At 39.7% G+C, this 17,527-nt stretch overlaps 1 long non-coding RNA gene across 1 annotated transcript in view; it reads left to right on the top strand.

Moving 5' to 3' along the window:
• Positions 1-17,527, top strand: part of LOC310910802 — a 49,757-nt gene that overhangs the window by 10,259 nt on the left and 21,971 nt on the right. The window lies entirely within an intron of this gene.

Below are 17,527 nucleotides of genomic sequence, written 5' to 3'. Positions count from 1 at the left end.
ATATTTAAATTATTGTTTTCCATAGAATAAAAACATATAAGTAGTTCCTTGTTTTGTTTAATCTTGTTTTGAACTTTATATAGCATTCATATGTTTAACATTTCTCCTACTAAATTGAATATTTTAATGTCATTATAACTTTTGGGCTTTCTAGTGTGAGAATGATTTGACACTTATGGAACACTTCCACCATGCCAAATATATTTTCTTGGAATTTTCAGTCCCTGAAAACTTCACCACCTTCTCTTTTTTCCCAAGTGATGGAATTTCCCATAGGTTGGAAATTCTATTTACTGACCAGCTCTGCTAAAATTTCTTTATTAAAAAAAAGGGGAGGAGGTTGTCACAAATACACAACTGTAAACTTGTCAGGATGCATTTCTTATTGTTGGCTCATATGTTGCCCTCTTTTGGTAGCTTTTGTATTGTACTGCACATAAAATATTTAACAACTGCTGCAGCAACTCAGTCTCCAAAGGGGATTGAGTGCTGAATGTTAAAACTAAGTAAATGCATGAAGAGAGCAGCAGGTTGAGATTTTGGCATGTAAAGATCTTATAGAGACATCCTATTGGGAGGGGCAAAGCACCAGGGTATTAATAAAGCAGAACAACATAAAACTGGACTGTAAAGGTTAGTGAGAAAGAAGAAAAAGGAGGAAGATCTGTACTCACTCGTGAATAATTTAACCCTATATCCTGACTTCAATCCTCTGATGAGAAACCTGACTTTGAAAAATTTGTTCAATCAAGATTTGTAAAGAGAAGCTCTGCCTTAATCATCATTCATTTGGTCTTTCCCTGTTACTTATTTCATAATCTATGCAAGAGTTTTATTAAATTCTTGTGGGTATTGACTAGTAAAGCCCAGAAAAGTGACTGCTAATTTTCCAGGACTAAATCCCTACCAAAGTCAACACTTTCTTCATTAATTTATTTCTGAATGATGAAATTAGATCTACAGTGATTTGCTAATTCTAGCTATAAAATCATGTGATAGTTACAGCATTATAAGACTAGAATAATTTAAGCAAAAACCCTGAAGTGTTAATTTTTTACAGAAGAGAGATTTTTTTCCCTACTACTTCTGACTAATTTTTTTAAAGACCCTTTTTAGTCTGCGTGAGTGATTAATGGTCTAAAGAGATGGGTATTCAACTCCCCTTTGACTTTCCAAAAGAACTGAGAGCTAACTCCCCCAAAATACCATTCTTAGAGAACAAACTGCTCTCTACTTCAGATAATTCTCAGTTATAAGCACAATAAATGGTTACACAGAAGAGATATTCCCACCTTATCTGTGATTCCAGTTCAGCATTCCACAGCCCTGTTCTTCAAAGATTAATTTTCTTTGTTTTGAAAACCAGCATCAGGAATTCAGCCTCACAGGGACTGTTTTATGAACAGTCACAGAGATGATTTCAGAGCTCAAAAGGTAACTGTTCCTCCCACCTTGAATTGTCAAGGTTCTGTGGTAACTATAGGAATTCTTGGGCTAGGGAAGAACTCTGAGCCTTCCAATGTAAAGGCATACACTCTCTGGTGCTTTATTCAAACCTATCCTATAACCCCCAGCAATATGAACTCCTCTGGAAAGACCATCTGACAACCTTCCAATTTTCACCTTAACAAAGATACACCCAAAAGGCAGGATTTCACTGCCATCCTCTCTCTGTTACATAATGTTGGCTGGTTTAAGGCTTCACAAACCTTTGTTCCATGCCTAAGAATGCAGAAGCCCAGCTTTATGATAATAGATGACTGCCTGGTGATTTGGATGCAGCCAGCATGCACCTTTTGGTGGCCAAGGACTCATAGACTTTGAACATGTTTCCTCACAGATCTAACCAAGCCCCTTCCTGCTCCAGGCTAATGAAGTGCTTTTACTTGTGCACTCTTTAACCTGATATGTAGTTCCTTTGTTAAAGCCACCTAGCAGGGCTGCAAAGGGAGCTGTAAATCTGCAGCACAGCTCATACACTTTAAGTTAAGTTTATCCTTAATGAGATGTTTGGTTTGAGCCTGAGTCTTTCCCCCAAGTTTTTTTTCCAGCCTTTGAATCGTTGTGGGATTTCTTCCAACTCCTTCCAGTCAGTCAGTGACTGACAATATTGAACACAGAGTCGAATGTAATAGCACAGATCTTTTACACAGGCACTCTTTCCTCCCTGCTTCATGGCACATATTTGTACGTGCACAGCTTTTATAACTGTGCAAATTCATAGCTCTCTCCCATCTGGTCTTCTCTCCACTATACCTTGAAACTCTATCAGAAATACTGATGGCCAGGACATGTACATTCCATTCCAATAAATCCTGGGGTTTGTTTTCCTTTTTTTTTTTTTTTTTGGTGGATTGTTTGGGCGATTTTGTGCTTAGCTTTCTAGTATCTCCCATTCCTTTGATATCATTATCTGCTTTCTTCTGTTTGCATTCTTTCCTGGTCTAGTATCATCACCACATTTCACTATTTTGCTGTTTAGCTCTACTTTGAGATTACCATACAGATACTAAATAGAACAATGTCTGTCAAAAGTCCCTGACGTGACCTACAAGATATTCCCACAAGCTACAACAATTGATCATGGCTCTTTGTTTACATTCTTTCTCCCATTTTAGTCTACACAGCAGTGTTCTCCGCCAAAACAATTGAAGTTCTTTCTCTCAACACGAATACCTGAAACAGTGTCAAATGACATATTCAGCACTCCATGTATGCACTCACCCACGTCCCCATCGTGCTGTGTATCTCTCAGTTCACTCACTGAGCTTACTGCCTGGCTTTGCAAAGCACCAACTTGGAGCATCCTGGCCACAGCCTATAGCCTCAGTCCCCAAATCTGTAATATACAGAATTTATATGTTGCATATTACCATGAAAGGCAGATTTAATATTTTTTACTTTTTACAAGATCATACAACTTGCTATTCCTTATGCTATTTGCCTCAGTGTTTCCTTGGGATTAGTTGGATGACTTAGCTGTAAGAAATAAAAAGAAGTTGGCCTAAAATATTAAAGACATTGTCCTTGATTTATGACCTTTGAGGTCAGAAACGACCATTAACTATCCTGTCTAACCTTCTCTGTCACAGACATTACCCCATTCCCTATATAGAGAGCCCAAATTTTCTGCTTGTCTGACATGTGTTTTCCAGAAAGGGATTCAATTTTGATATGTACACAGTTGCTTTCTTGGGCAGTTTGTTTCAGCAGTTCATCACACTTACTGCTACAAATCCAAGCCTCAATGCTTGCTTAAATTTACTTGGCTTATATTTCCACCCACTGATTCTTGTAATATATTCATCTGATGCAAGACACTTTTTTTCTTGTTGTGAAGGTAATTATACACTGTTATCCAGTCGTCTCATTTTGGTAAGGGAAACAAAACGTACTTTCCAATCTGCAAGCAGTTCTTGTGTTTTTTCTCCCACCCTTTTTCAGATTTCTAGCACCCACTGTGCTGCAACACACCCCAGCCACATAAGTCAATGCATATATCCCTGCTAACTTGTTTAAAGAGGGTGTTATTCCTCTTCCACACCGTCAGATTGAGTCCTGTGTCCAATTTCTTCCCCGCAATGATACCACAGACTCTTCAAGCAGCACCCTTGGGATATGATTTCTATTTCATCAATACAGACACCATTTGTGCATGATTTAAAATTCTTTTCTGCAGAGGTCCTGCTTACCGAATATGGGCTGCTTTGTCTTCACAATTTATTTATCATTCCACCAATTTTAATTTCCTCCCTAATTTACTAAGCATTGTTTAACTAGGGATGTACTTGTCTCTCGACCATTAAGGACAGTACTGGGGTCTGCCAAGCGTAACACCCATTTCTGCTAACGGACTCCAGAGCTTTCCTTCAGAGCTGACAGCTACTTTTTGACACCCATCAGTTAGTCAGCTCTTAATCCACTCAGCAGTCACTCAATACCTGTTGTACAGTACTCATTTGTATTAAATATTTAGACAGAGAAGGCAAAGAAGTGTATTTGAATGCTGAAAAAAATGGGCTTAGAACTTAAATCCTGGAAAGTGTTAAAAAGCCTAATCCCGACTGGTGCCTAAACACTTATAAGCACAGACTTACATGACTCATTGTAGGTCCACAGTTATGAAACCTCATGCTTTGTATATTTTTCTGTTGATATTAATTTCTCTTATCTGTGAAAGAAAAACTTAGACTGTTGGATAGACCACACGTTGTCTTGTAGTCACACACACAGAGCTTTCCTTTTGTTTCTCTGCATCTCCACAGGTAACTATTCTTTTTTCAAAAATAATTGGCAATGTCAGTGTAAATCTTTCAGATACTACTTGTCATATTATCAAGTTCGTATTATGCAGCTTTGGTGACTTTCATCCATATATTCAAGTATTCCCTCATCTGTTTCTATCAATAGGATTTATTTATTTGTGTCACAGTGTTTCTTTCTTGTTAATTGCTTCAAGTTATTTTATGTAATTAAAGACAGATGGTAAAGCAAAGTTCAGTATCTCATCCTTTTGTTAATCGGTGGCTTATGCAGCTCTATAAATGTAGCAGGGATGTTATGATTTTGGTGTTTTGTGTGCTGTGCTTTAAATTAAATACTGGGACCAATTCCGAGTTACACTGAAGCCAATGACAAAAGCTGCCATTGACCAGGATCTCACAGTGGGAGACCATGGATGAGGAAAGCTGTGAGCCAGCTCAGTGTGGTGTTTACACTTTACAGAGGCACACAGCTCACTCACTCCTACACCCAGGTCTCACCACGGACCTTTGCATCAACAGCTTCCACAACATGTCAGGTGCAAATGAGCAGCCAGGTCGGGGCATTGATGAGGAGGTTTATGGAAACTCATCCGCGGTTTCAGAATTCTTTTGGTTTATTCTATTTTTGGGGGAATTATTTTTTGATCATATGCAAGGGAGCAAAACATCTGTTTTCATTAAGGACATCTTGTTCTTCAGATTAGAGGAAATAACCAGAAAAGGAATAACAAACAAGAGTCTCCAGAGGGAAAAGAAGCCCGCCACGTGCTCCCTTGGTCAGCCATCTTGAACAGATCCAGAGCATTGGCAGCCTGGGAACAGCCCAGCCAGACCCCAGATCCCAGCACAGATCCCTCACTCCTGCACAGTCCATGCACCACTCACTTCACACCCAACCTGTCCATGGGCTTATTTTACCCCAGCTCTCTTTTACCTCCAGATCAATCTGGAAAGTACTCTCCTCACCTTGCAGGCTCTAGCCTACTGTGTTATTTTGATGCCCTCATCCTCCCTCTTTCATAAAGAAAAAGTTCATCCTGCTGGCATTCTTGCTGGCTTGTTGTCTGTCCCCCATGTTCCCCCACTGGGCAAGCGCCCTCTGCACAGGCACCCAGCAATGGCTTTCTTACCAACTTACTTGCTCCCATCTTTCAGTCCAACAAGCAATTTGGCTTTATCTGTTTTGACTCAGTACAAGCCTGCTCCTATTGTTTCTCACATTCTTGCATTTCCACCACAGTATGTGACTGACAGAAAAGCAATTCCTCAATTAGACTACAAGGGGTGTGCTGGGAATCACAAGTCAGCCTAAGGATTTATGTGCTAGACCAAATTATCGTAACTGACACAACACTTCCAGCAAGTGAATTTGGAAATACCAGAATCTCCCCCATCCCCTCACCCTCACCACCACCCACTCCCCCCACCTCCACTCCCCCTTTCTTCCTTGGGAAAGCCAAATTAGAGAGAATAAGGATTCCTCATTGCTACTGTGAGTCATGCTCACATTGAGCACATGGCTGGTGAGGTCAGTGACAAGGGTTACTGGGCCTCAGCTACAGAAAAATGGATTTTTCTAAAAGGCATCACAGTCAGAGCAACATGAAAAAAGAAGAGGAATGCAGAAGCCATCAAGGCCTCTAAAACACAGGTGAAAGGGAAGCACAGATGGGCTCAGGTTTCCTGAAAGAATGAGCAGAGACAGGTGGCTTAGGACACTGTGCCCTTTTATTCATCTAATTTTTTGGCCCTTAACATAAACTTCTATTTCCTCACCATGAATGTTCACCAAAACAACAAATTCACCTATTTTACTCAGCCTAGGATGGGATTTTTAAGAATGTTAGCACCACTTATTCTAGGGAACAAGCAGTGAGGCATATTTGAAAATAACTGAGTAATTTCTGCCAAGTAGGTGTCATGCCTAAACCCTACTTAAAATTCAGACATTGAACTTTAGTCACATGCTTAAGTCCTGATAAGAGACAATGCAATTTCAGTGAAGTGTAATTCAGCATGTGCTTGGCTGAGTGCTTGATTCAGGTCACAACCAGTGATGGATTACCAGCACCAGCAGTCCAGCCATGGATTGTAGGGTGGCACTTGAACTGCTGAATCTGCTATAGCAAATGGATTTTTTTTTTTCCTTTTACTCATTTTTATTCCTTTTTTTTTTTTCCTGTGTTCCTGTAAAACAAATTTCACCCTTCAGGAAACCATCTGTATTTGGCACCTGTTTGGCACATTTTTACCTATTGTAAAAGAATGACAGTTGAAAATTTCAAACTGCTTTAACTATAGAGGAAAAAATCTTCTAATGCTTATGCTGAAACAGAACTTAAAGTATTATAGGTTGATAGTTCTTTTTTAATTGTTAAATGCTAAAGCATCAAGCAAATACACTTTACAGTCTATTGCATCACGCTCTTTTTCAGTAGGTTGGATCCTGCCAACAGCAGGTTCAGAACTGCCAGTTCTAATTAAAAACTTTATTTTAAAGATATATTTCACAGTTTATTCATGGCATCCCGAGACATTTAAATTGCTGGATTGAGCAAATGGATACAGTTTCTTTTCTATTGATTCCCAAGTAATGGCTTTAATTAATAGTTTCAGCAATTCACAATTGATGTACTATGGCTGTTGAAATCAATTTCTTCTTTTAGACAAATCACCTAGAGTGGATTCCCCTAGTTGTGCCTATTTTTCTTTGCACAGGGTTTATCTACATTTTATTTTCAGTTTTAATTTTGCGTTGCATCAGTCTAAAAATGGCCAAAGATTATTCTAGCCTCAAGAATTTCAGTGACAAATCCTTTTAGTAGTGCCAGTTGTAATGAACAGACAATTGCCTTCAATAACTCTGTATAAGTAGTATTGTGAAATCTCTGATTTATAAGCATATAGCATAGTAAAAACTATTTCGATAACCCATGCCTTTCCCTGCTATGTCCAGTTTCTGGCTGCAGAAAAATATGACTGAAACAATTTTCTGCCTTCTAGATTTAGTGGGAAAATAGCGCCTTCAAGAGCTGAACGCCAGATCTGGAAACGCCACACCTATGGGGGCTAATTGTTACTGAGGCTTATTTCTCTGCCACCGAAGGCAGGGAGATAACTTGAGTAATATAGAATGGAGTTACAAAGGAGGAAAATACAGCCTAGGTTTTTGATTCATCATGTTTTTATAATTATTAATCAAATGCACATATTCTACCTCAATGACTGCCGCTTTTAATCTTGTATCCTTTATAAGCTTTTCAGATTAAATATATAGATTGTATGTTCTATTAGGTGATTAAATAATAGATAAAATCTTTATTTTATTATTTGGTGATCATTAGCTGCTTATAGAGCACATTACCAGCAGCAAGTCCTCCAAATAACTTGTACTGACAGTATCACATCAGAAACAATCATTACAATTCTCTAGCGCCCTGTCTGCATTCTCACAATGATATAAATACACCTCAGGTGCTAAGTGAAGTCAGGTGTTTGCATTTACCAACAGGTTTTAAGCAGGACATAGGATAGAGATTTCTTAACAGTTTCAGACTACAGGCAGTATCTTCCTAAGTTTTGTCATTGAGACACCCCTGCTTTCTGATCACACAGAAACCTTCTGGTTTTGGTGGCTGAATAACAGCCCTGAGGCAAGCACAACTGTTAACATTTGAAAGTGCTAGCTAGGAAATATTTAATGTGTTTTTAGCTACTTTTAGCACCATTAAACTGTTAGGGAAAAAACAAAACAAACAAACAACATCAAAAAATAATCCAGTCAATCCTATCTGATGAGGCAGCTCTTCTACAGACACTCCCCTGGTCTTTGGTGGTCTACAGACCACAGCTTCACATCCACTGCAGGGTTTGAAATCTCACTCAGAGCAGCTGAAAGTTCTTTGCACCTGAATGTTTCTTTTTACACTAAGAGCTGGATCTGGCTTCAAATGCAGGATAAAGAAAAACATATAATTTTTACTTAAGAGACATTTTACTAAACCACCAATATACTCTCTTAATTCAAAGCAGGAATAGGATGAACATCTCCAAATCCAAAGAATGCATTATATCATCAACTCCTTGTTTTTAAGTGGCTCCAAATCATCAAAAAGATTGTGTAAGAGCAGCTGATTCCCAATATAGATATCCTTTTCTTGGGCACCAAGTCATGCCAAGACCCTGGCTGAAATTTTACAAGTGTCTCAGATTGTACTTTAAATAATAGTTATTAGTCATAAGGATTGGCTACCTTTCTTTTCTTTGAAAAGAAGCTATAAATGTATCATCAGTTATTCATTTCTGAAATCATCATATTGTTCTCCAAAAGAGTTGGGTTAAATTTACAAAATTTAGAAACATATGTTGTGGGACGTGTTTAGGATGCTTCTACTCCTGAGCTCAAGTTTAAGAGTGTGTGTCCCATCCCAGTTGTGAATTCCATGAAAAGTATGTTCAGTCAGAAGTACAAACATTTCTGCAAATTTATGAAGGTGGGATTTCTTCCCTATTTATGTAAAACATTTTCTTCTTCAATAAAAACAATCTGATAATTACTTTTATTCTTGCATCGGTGTACCAGTTCCAAAGCCCAGCCATTAACTAGGACTCCAAGTTAATAAGTGCTGTATCAACAGGGAGAAAGCAAATTTTCCCTGTCCCAAAGGGTTTGTAATGTAAACTCCTAATTTAAAAATCATTAATTTTACACATCACCTTACATAACAATCACAATGCCATAAAGGAGTGAACACATGCTTGCAATTAAAGCCATGGCAGTCTCATCCCATTGTATGAAAAATAGCTCTATCATAATGGTCCTGAGTTTGTGCCAGAATAGCAGCTAATCATGGGAGAAAGATGATCTAACACTTACAGAACATGAAAACAGAAATGCAACGTTCTGGTTCCAGCCTATTTTCTCTAGACTTGCTGGGTGATCTTGTGCGTGCTACTTAAGCATTCCGCCCCTCAATTTACCCATGTGCAGAGCAGCAATAACAGTATTTATCTGACTCAGAAATGTTTTGTAAGAATAAATTCATCAATCATTAAGTCTCTTACGCACTTTCAGCATGCTTTCTACACAGTACCCATTACAGACACTCGAGAAAAGCCCATATAAACTACTGGTTTTAGCTCTATAATGCCTCTAAAAAGTAGAGTTCAGGGAATATGTGGCAGGAGCAAATAGATCTATCATGGTCAAAACCTTTCTATTCCTGTGTTATTTGCATTTCACCTCTAATATGCAATAAGGATAAAGTTAATCAAATTCATTTTGCCACTTCTTGATTTACAGCATTTTAGCAAATATATGTTCAGAAACCCAGACCAAGATTTTCTACGTAAAACTTGTGGAGAAACTCCTTTGATTCTTAATCTGTGTAATGTTTTCATAAGAGATATCAAATTCTTTAGAAATTGAAAAGGTCACAGTAATACCTTACAAGGAGAGAAATTCTGGTAAATGCTACTTTGGATGACTTTTCATTTTACAAGAATGCAGGGATATTGCTCAGTAGCCATAGCACCACTGTGCTTGTACCTAGCAGGATAATGCCAATACTAGATCATCAAGGTCAGTAGTCCCATTCATTGACAAAACCATTCATGATATGAGAATGAATGACATGTCTTGAAAGTTAGCAGTCTCTGATTCTCTGTGCAAATTTCACAGTTCAGGACAGTCTACCAGTGGCATACTTTCAGCATGTAATCATCTGTAAAGTCACGTCCCAATAGAGATAATGAGGTCCCATTCATTATTTGCCAAAGAAGTGCAGCAATTTAAGCCTGACTCTCTTCTGCTGGAAAATTAAGTGTTTGAAATTTGGACCTGATCCTGCCTTCACTGAAGTCAATGATAAGGCACCACCTGATTTCAAGGGAGCAGCAGCAGACTTTTTGTAATGCAGAGATCACATTAAATTCACTTACCCTCTCTCACAGAGTGAAAAGCAGGTCATGGGTCTGATGTTTGAAGCAATAATGAGGAGGCTTTAGAAACTAAATGGGATGTAGCTGATTATTTTAGCACAAATTGAACTGAAGTACTAATGACTTACCAGGCATTATTCTTATCTGTTGCACAACCAGCACATGATGATGTCCAGAAATAGTGTAACATCATACTTTGTTCAGCAAAAGGCTCAAGGGCTGATACTCTGTTCACTCTCACTGACATAAATCAGGAGGCAACCTCACTGAAGTAATTGAATCACATATGACTAAAATTAGTGAGAGGAGAGTGAGACCTGAAAAAGACCTCTCCAAGTGGTGAAAGGTAAAGTGTCACCTGTCCCCAGCACTGAGTCAAGGACCACCCCAGCCTGCTGTGCTTGTGGAGGGCCGAGATCCAGCAGGGACTGCGGCAGCCCTTCTGTCAGTTTGTGGTACTTTTTCTTGGGGAAAAAAGAGTTTGAGACCAGAGAAAAAGTGGCTTGATGGGGTCACCCCAAAAGAAGCCACAAGGAAGATACTTGGATTTTACTGTGACACCAACCTGTCTCAGTCAGATCCAGGCCAAAGAACAGAGCTGCTCTGAGCCAGTTTGCCTGGCCAAAGAGCTGGCACAGTTTGCAGTGAATATCCTGGCAATATGCTCTCTTTTTCACACTTGTCCTATCTCCCTGACAAACACACCTGCCCCCAGCAGAGAGGCATTTACTGCTTCTGACACTGGCTCCTAATTTCCCATATTCAGTGCAAGATATTCATTTAAGTTTTTCTCCAGTTTTAATGCAGTTTACTCACATATGTTATTCAACCCTCAGTGAAAATACAAAGTTCTTGGTCCAGTATTCAGTTCCACTCCTTCTTAGCCATGTCACATCCCCCACTACAACACAGTGATGTGCCCTGTGCACTGTCCTGCCATGTCCCCCTCACTGCTCACCAAGATCTTGCCTCCAGTTGCAGGGTGCTACCACAAGTCCCTGGATTGTCCAGTGGAGATCATAGCCCCTCATAAGTGGCAGGACACATAGTAAGGATCCAGATGATCATCCAAGATCCCATTTGATGGTAAGTCAGGGAGCTTTATTCTAACACCAAGAACAAAAAAACAACCTTTGAGCAGGACTCTGAGGCTGACAGAGCCATGCTCTTCCCTATTCAATAACTGTTTCTACATTCTGAAGTCAGAGGGACACTGGAAGTACCACCAAACAGCCCCTTACCTCTTTTTACACAAAGCCAGTATCATGTTCTAGCAAGGGAGCCACAGTATTTCCAAACCAGTAGCATGTTGATCGTGTTTGCTTTTGCACAGCAAACACTTGTACTTCTATAGCTGTGAGCATCCTCTTTTATGCACAAAAAGCTAAAATTAAGATTAATAGTTCCTGTGCAGAAAATTGACATTCATTATAAGGAACAACTCTGGCTTGTAAAGTTAAGGAGTCTTTTATATAATGAATAAACAGTTCACCAGCATTATATCTTTGAGAAGCATTTTAGCTATTTTATAACTATCTGCAAGTCAGCATCTTACATGGCTCAGAGAAATTAACTAAATTGAAGACTATCTAAATCAATGCTCAGCAGAACTGTAGCCTTATTTTAGGATGCCAAGCCACACTACAGAAAACTTTGTTAGAAAGCAAAGAGAATATTATTTTTCAACAGAACATGTGTGTGTGTGTGTAAAGGAAAACTTTATTCACAGCTAAACTTACCCATGAATGCAGAAGATTAGGAATTCTGAAAATCTTATATGTACTTTAGATTAGGAACAAAAAGCTTTGCATTTTTCTATAAAGCTTACACCTGAGAAGTTTTAATTAGATAACAATAATTAAGTCTGTCTGATAACATCACTGTGATATACGTCTTCATTTACAAATCGGTAAACTGAGACTGAAAGTGTTCCTTTGTGCCAATTTGTGCCTTACCCAATCAATCAAAGAACAAAATAGCACAGAACTTCTGATGTCCTGGCTTCACTTCACTGGTCAAACGTTTACCAGAACACATCTCATGCCAACAGGACCTCATGCTAACAACCTCTTTGTATTTGAGAGCAGGACCCAGAGTTTTCAACTCCATTATTCCAGTAACACTTCATCACTTGTATTCCTGTCTATTAGTTTAGCATATACAACTGTTTTTACAGCCAAACAAAACAAGTTTAGAAATTCACATATTTTTATTTTAATTATTAATTATATTGTTTTCCAAGAACCTCATTTAGAATACCATTGAAAGTCTTTTTCTCATTTGTCAAAAGCCCCAGTAAATTTATTCCCCTTTTATGTGGTACTGGATTATTTACTCTTCATTTTCTACATGAAACAAGCCCTGACTAGTTACTAGATGGCAGACATGTCATATCCAAATCCCAGAAACCTTCTTATTTTACTTCATAGGTCTTTTGAGGGTTTGGCTGTTTTCCTGATCTTGCACATGTGAGCTCCATCTTTCTGCAAATGCATCAGCCAGCCTGCCTGAGCTAGTCACAGGCAGGATTAGTAAAATCAGGCATCTGCAGACATTAGGCTACCAAAAATTAATACCAGTGCTGTATTTTAGGGGCTTTCATTTGGTGAAGGACTGTGGGGCTTGGCAGGGTGGAAGGAGCTGGGATACTCCTGCACAATATCTTATCTGCATGAAAAGGAGTGTCAGGGTTTATAGGATTTAGCAGCAGCATGGCTAATGAGGGCAGAGCACCCTGACCCGTGGCAGTGTTGAGCAACCACAACTCCCATTTACTTCAGCACTTTTGTAGATCAGATCCTCAAGGTTATTTGCTTTTTTGGAATAAGCCAGTTGTGGTCTGCATCAGCCTTTTCTCTTGGTAGTGGTGGCCCACGCCATTCCTTGTTGGCTTTGGCCAGCCATGACCAGCGTGGCTCCTGATCACAGACCATGTGACACAGTTATTAGCATATCAAATCCGCAGAGAGACCAATGCCTAGTTTTCAAAGTTATTGAAATGCCTGTTTTGTCCTGTCCAAAGCATTTCTGTCTCCAGGTCCAGCAAACTGCTGCTTTTGACAAACTGCAAGTCACCATCTTGCTATGAGTAGACTGTGCTTGGGAGAAAAGAACCAATTAGATAGTAAAAGTGTTAGAGGATTTGCTCATTCTATCACTTAGTTTATCCTTTTGGTGTTATTGTTTCGTCAAGAAACCAAAACATGAAGAACTACATCACAATTGCTCTTTGCTTTGATTCACACAAACCAACGAAGATGGGTCAGTGGTGGTTGTCACGAGCTCCACCCATTACCTGTCCTTTGGAAGGAACCTTTGTTCATTTTTCCTCACTTCTGGCTGCTCATCAGGAAGGGCCAATAAGGAATGAATCTTCCTTGGTGATCTTCTGCATTGTTTTCTCTTCTGTATTAGTAGGAAAGAAAAGAAACTAAGCAACACAATATAGAATTCTGACTTACAGAATGCTAAGAGGTTTTTTCCCACAGACTTTACTACCTCCCCACATCGTTGCCATTGATTTATCTGTTTCACTGTGTGAAAAGTTCATCCTCTACTAGGCTGAATAGCTGAGATATTGTGTACTGCATGATTTATACCCTCTCCCAAAGAGCTTAGTTGCAAGGTTTTCATAAGGAGAGAAAATAACCTAACACAGCTGTAAATGGATTGACTTTAAAAAAATTGAGTTTTCTTTAAAAAATTCCTGAAACTAATTGCAATGAGTTTAAGCTTTTCTACAACAAATGAGACACAAAGGGGTCTATGCAACCAAATTCAACTGCATTGCAAATTATCTACTTACCTGGAGAGAGATCCCTTCTTTGTCTGATTGAGAATATAGATACAGGCATGGGACTGCCACATGACTACTTTATTGCAGAGTTTATCTGCCTCTTTCCATCCCCCTTTCCCCATTTTCTGCCAATCTGTACTTCCCCCCTACTGTCCAATGCTTCCCTGGTCTACCTCTAAAAATGTAGCCCTTAAAATATCCTGACGAGCTCTAGGGACCTGTACAGCAACTAGGAAATTTGGCTATCAGAGGACTATTTGTCACACACACTGAACTTAGCTCAGAGCCTCATTAGCTCCACATATAGAGCTTCAAGGGTATTTGCTTGGGATGGGCTGTGAACTTAACCAAAGGTAACTCTCATTCACTGGCAGATGGAGGAGGTGGTGCCAGTAACATTGCTGGGTTCAGAAATACAACACCGCTTGTCATAACATGTTGCTCTGGCAACATCTGTTAACAGCCCACAGAGCTATGTAGCACTTAAGCCAGATATAGCCATAATGTAGTTTTTTTGCGTTGAGCTGCAGCTATTTGTACCTTTCCTAGAGAGCAACATGTATTATTTGCTCCTGGCCTCAGAATACCCCGCCATCTCTTTCAGGGTTTAGTTCCATTTTTCTGGCATTAGGCAACAATGCCATGTCAGGTACCTCTTAGTAACAGCCTTTTTGGAGATGTTAAACTCACAATTACACCAAATTTCTTCAGGCACTCCTGACAATTGCCTAGCCAGAAGCAGAGTTTGGTCAAGACATCATTGCTTCTCAAACAATGAAGCTAATTTCTTACAGGAACTCCTCCCATCTTCACCAGCATCACTCCAGATCCTTAACAACATAACCTCCAGTTTCATATACTCTATTCAGCAACGGGAAAGTTAGCCTGGCACCACCAGGAAAGACTATAGAAAAAACCATTTTTGCTTTTGAGTTTATATTTATGACTATTTTGATGTGTTACAGCTGCAAATGAATTTGCAAGGGCCAGTGTAGTCTCCTACTAGCCATGAGGTCATATCAATATGAATTCCTTAAGACAAATATAGTCTATAAAGAAGAGTGGGTGATAGGGAAGGAGACAAGGACTTCTTCTTTCTTGTGCACCATCGGGATTTTATGACAAATCACAATTTTTTAATACTTTTAGAATTTTGCATGTTCAATGTTTGAAAGGGGTGACAATTTCTAAAGTGATAATTTTGAGAATATTTCTGTTGTGATAAGGGAGCCCTTCAGGGTGTCTACAGAGACAAAAGTCAAAAGAGGTTAATGCATGCCACAGCTGTGCCATACCCTTCCTCTGAGTCTAGTAAGCCTGGTGGGTTTTTCCACTGAAACAGCAAGGGATTTTCCTATCAGAAGGCAGTTGGTATCAGCAGATCTCCCAGCTTATCTAGATGTCGCATCTCTTCCAATTTAAATGCTACATCAGTGGTTATTAAGCCTGTGTTGCAAAGAAATAAAACTAAGGAAAACCTTCTGGAAGGTGCTCTGGATTCCATTAAAGGATTGAATTTCTCACTATATTACACTTTTTCCATATGGCTGAAAGATGGAGCTAAGTACACTCGTATACTGCTAGTGGTATAATCCCAGATGGTGACAAATGACCTCATTTCAACAGCAATGTATAGATCTTTATGACACCAATGCTCAACCATGCTCTTGGGATATTCTCTCCAAACAATGAATGACTGGCAGATAACATAATGTTTAACTTCTGCCTTCACTTTTGTACACACTTTATGGCTGAAGCTTCAGAGCTACTCGTTCATTAAGTGCTCAGCCTTGTAACAAAGTTCAGATGACACGAGATATTCCCTGAGCTGCCAGCCAAGGATCTCCTTTGGCCCATGCAGGTCAACTGTGGAGCAGGCAGTGTGTCACTATGTGTGTGTAAAGATATGCTCTGGCAGGGTAGAAAGGAGCTGATAACGTCTTACCCCTGCTTGGGCCCTTCAGCTGCCTCTTGGGGAAGCGTGAAAGGCTGCCAAGCTCAAGATGTGCTGCATCCTGCAATTTGGCTTTCCAGAGAAGAACAACCCCTCCCCCTAAACTCACCCACGCAGTTCTTTACCCCAAGAAGAGGTCATCACACAAAAAAGTAGATAGGAGAGAAAAAGACTGCACACTTGACTGTAACTGCAAAAGAGAGAAGTCTGGAGTCCTCTTGAGATGTTGTGTAAATGGAAAGCAATCTGGGCTGTCTCCATTTTTTACAGAAAGACCTCTGTGCTTTTGTGGACTTCATGGCCTGCCAGATGGAGACGGCTCCAAGTAACACTGAGCTCTTATTGCTGCAGAAAACCAAGGAGAACTATAACCCCAAGTACTGCAGGTGTAGGAGGGAGTACTTGCTCAGATGATGATTCATGTCAGCATCTGAATAAATAAGGTCAGACAGCCAGAGATTATTCCAGTGAAGGGGAGTTGATTTGTTTGGGGGGCAAAAAGGAGAGGCTGTTTGTTTGTTTTGTATCATTATACTGTAAACCTGGCCTATTCTGACCTGTTTTTGGCTTTTTTTCCAAAGATTTAATACTCATTTATTTTAATTAAGACCTCAGTTCAGCAAAACATATAACTGGGTGTAGCCTACCTGAACTGGAATAGCTGTATCAAAAGCATAAATCCTAATGTTAGCATCCACTGTGTAATCAGCATAATGTAGCCTTTATAAACATATCTGCAATCTGTTTTAAGGATGTTGTCTCCACTACAGACCATTAAAAATAAAAAATCACTTGCCTCAAAGAGTGAAAAAGGATTAATTAGTTAGTGCTCGTGTAGCACTGTGAAGATACAAATCGTGGGACTGTGTTATTAGTAAGCAAAAGATGCCAACAGGAAACAGCATTGTTAAAGGCACGAGGACTAACAATGGTTTTGTTCTCGCATTTGTGAATGATTCGTTTGCTATTGAAAGGTGTTGGCCTTTCAGCCTAGGAGACTGAAATCCTCTTTCTTCACCCAAAAAGAGCCTTCATGAGCTGTGCATACTTTCTCACACTCCTTCACTAGTGTTCCTCACTCTTAGCTTATAGATGCTAGACAGTAGCCCATTCTCCATAGTCCTTTTATTGCTTGGCCTCTGCCTCAGCTGCCAAGAGGGGTGCCATTTAGGCTCATTGTTATGGTGGCTTTTATGATCTAGACATGGTGTCTAGGATCAGAGACTTCCTAGCAATTTTGCATATGCTGCTGCACTGCCGTCAGAAGAGAAGAACTCCTAGTAGCCAAAAATGTGGGCAGAATTCAAAGCAATGACCTCCAGATGAAAGGCACCCCATCTGGGCCAGTTAAGCCATCCAGCCCCTGAATGCCAGCTCTTCACTGAATGAAACTGTATTGTGATGTGATGCTCAGAAGGGAAAAAAAAAAGGAAAGAGAAGCAGTTTTAACATATCTGTGGATAACGGCTGTCTAGAGCTAGGGCTACAGACATTCAAACCTTGCTTACATAATATTTCTATCACGCACCATCCTCCCACCCAACTCTCCCCATCATGCCAAGGTGCTGGAGG

The sequence above is a fragment of the Zosterops lateralis genome, assembly GCF_965231275.1.
Source record: "Zosterops lateralis genome assembly, chromosome: 6".
Classification (NCBI taxonomy): domain Eukaryota; kingdom Metazoa; phylum Chordata; class Aves; order Passeriformes; family Zosteropidae; genus Zosterops; species Zosterops lateralis.
This window is presented reverse-complemented; position numbering and strand designations above follow the sequence as displayed.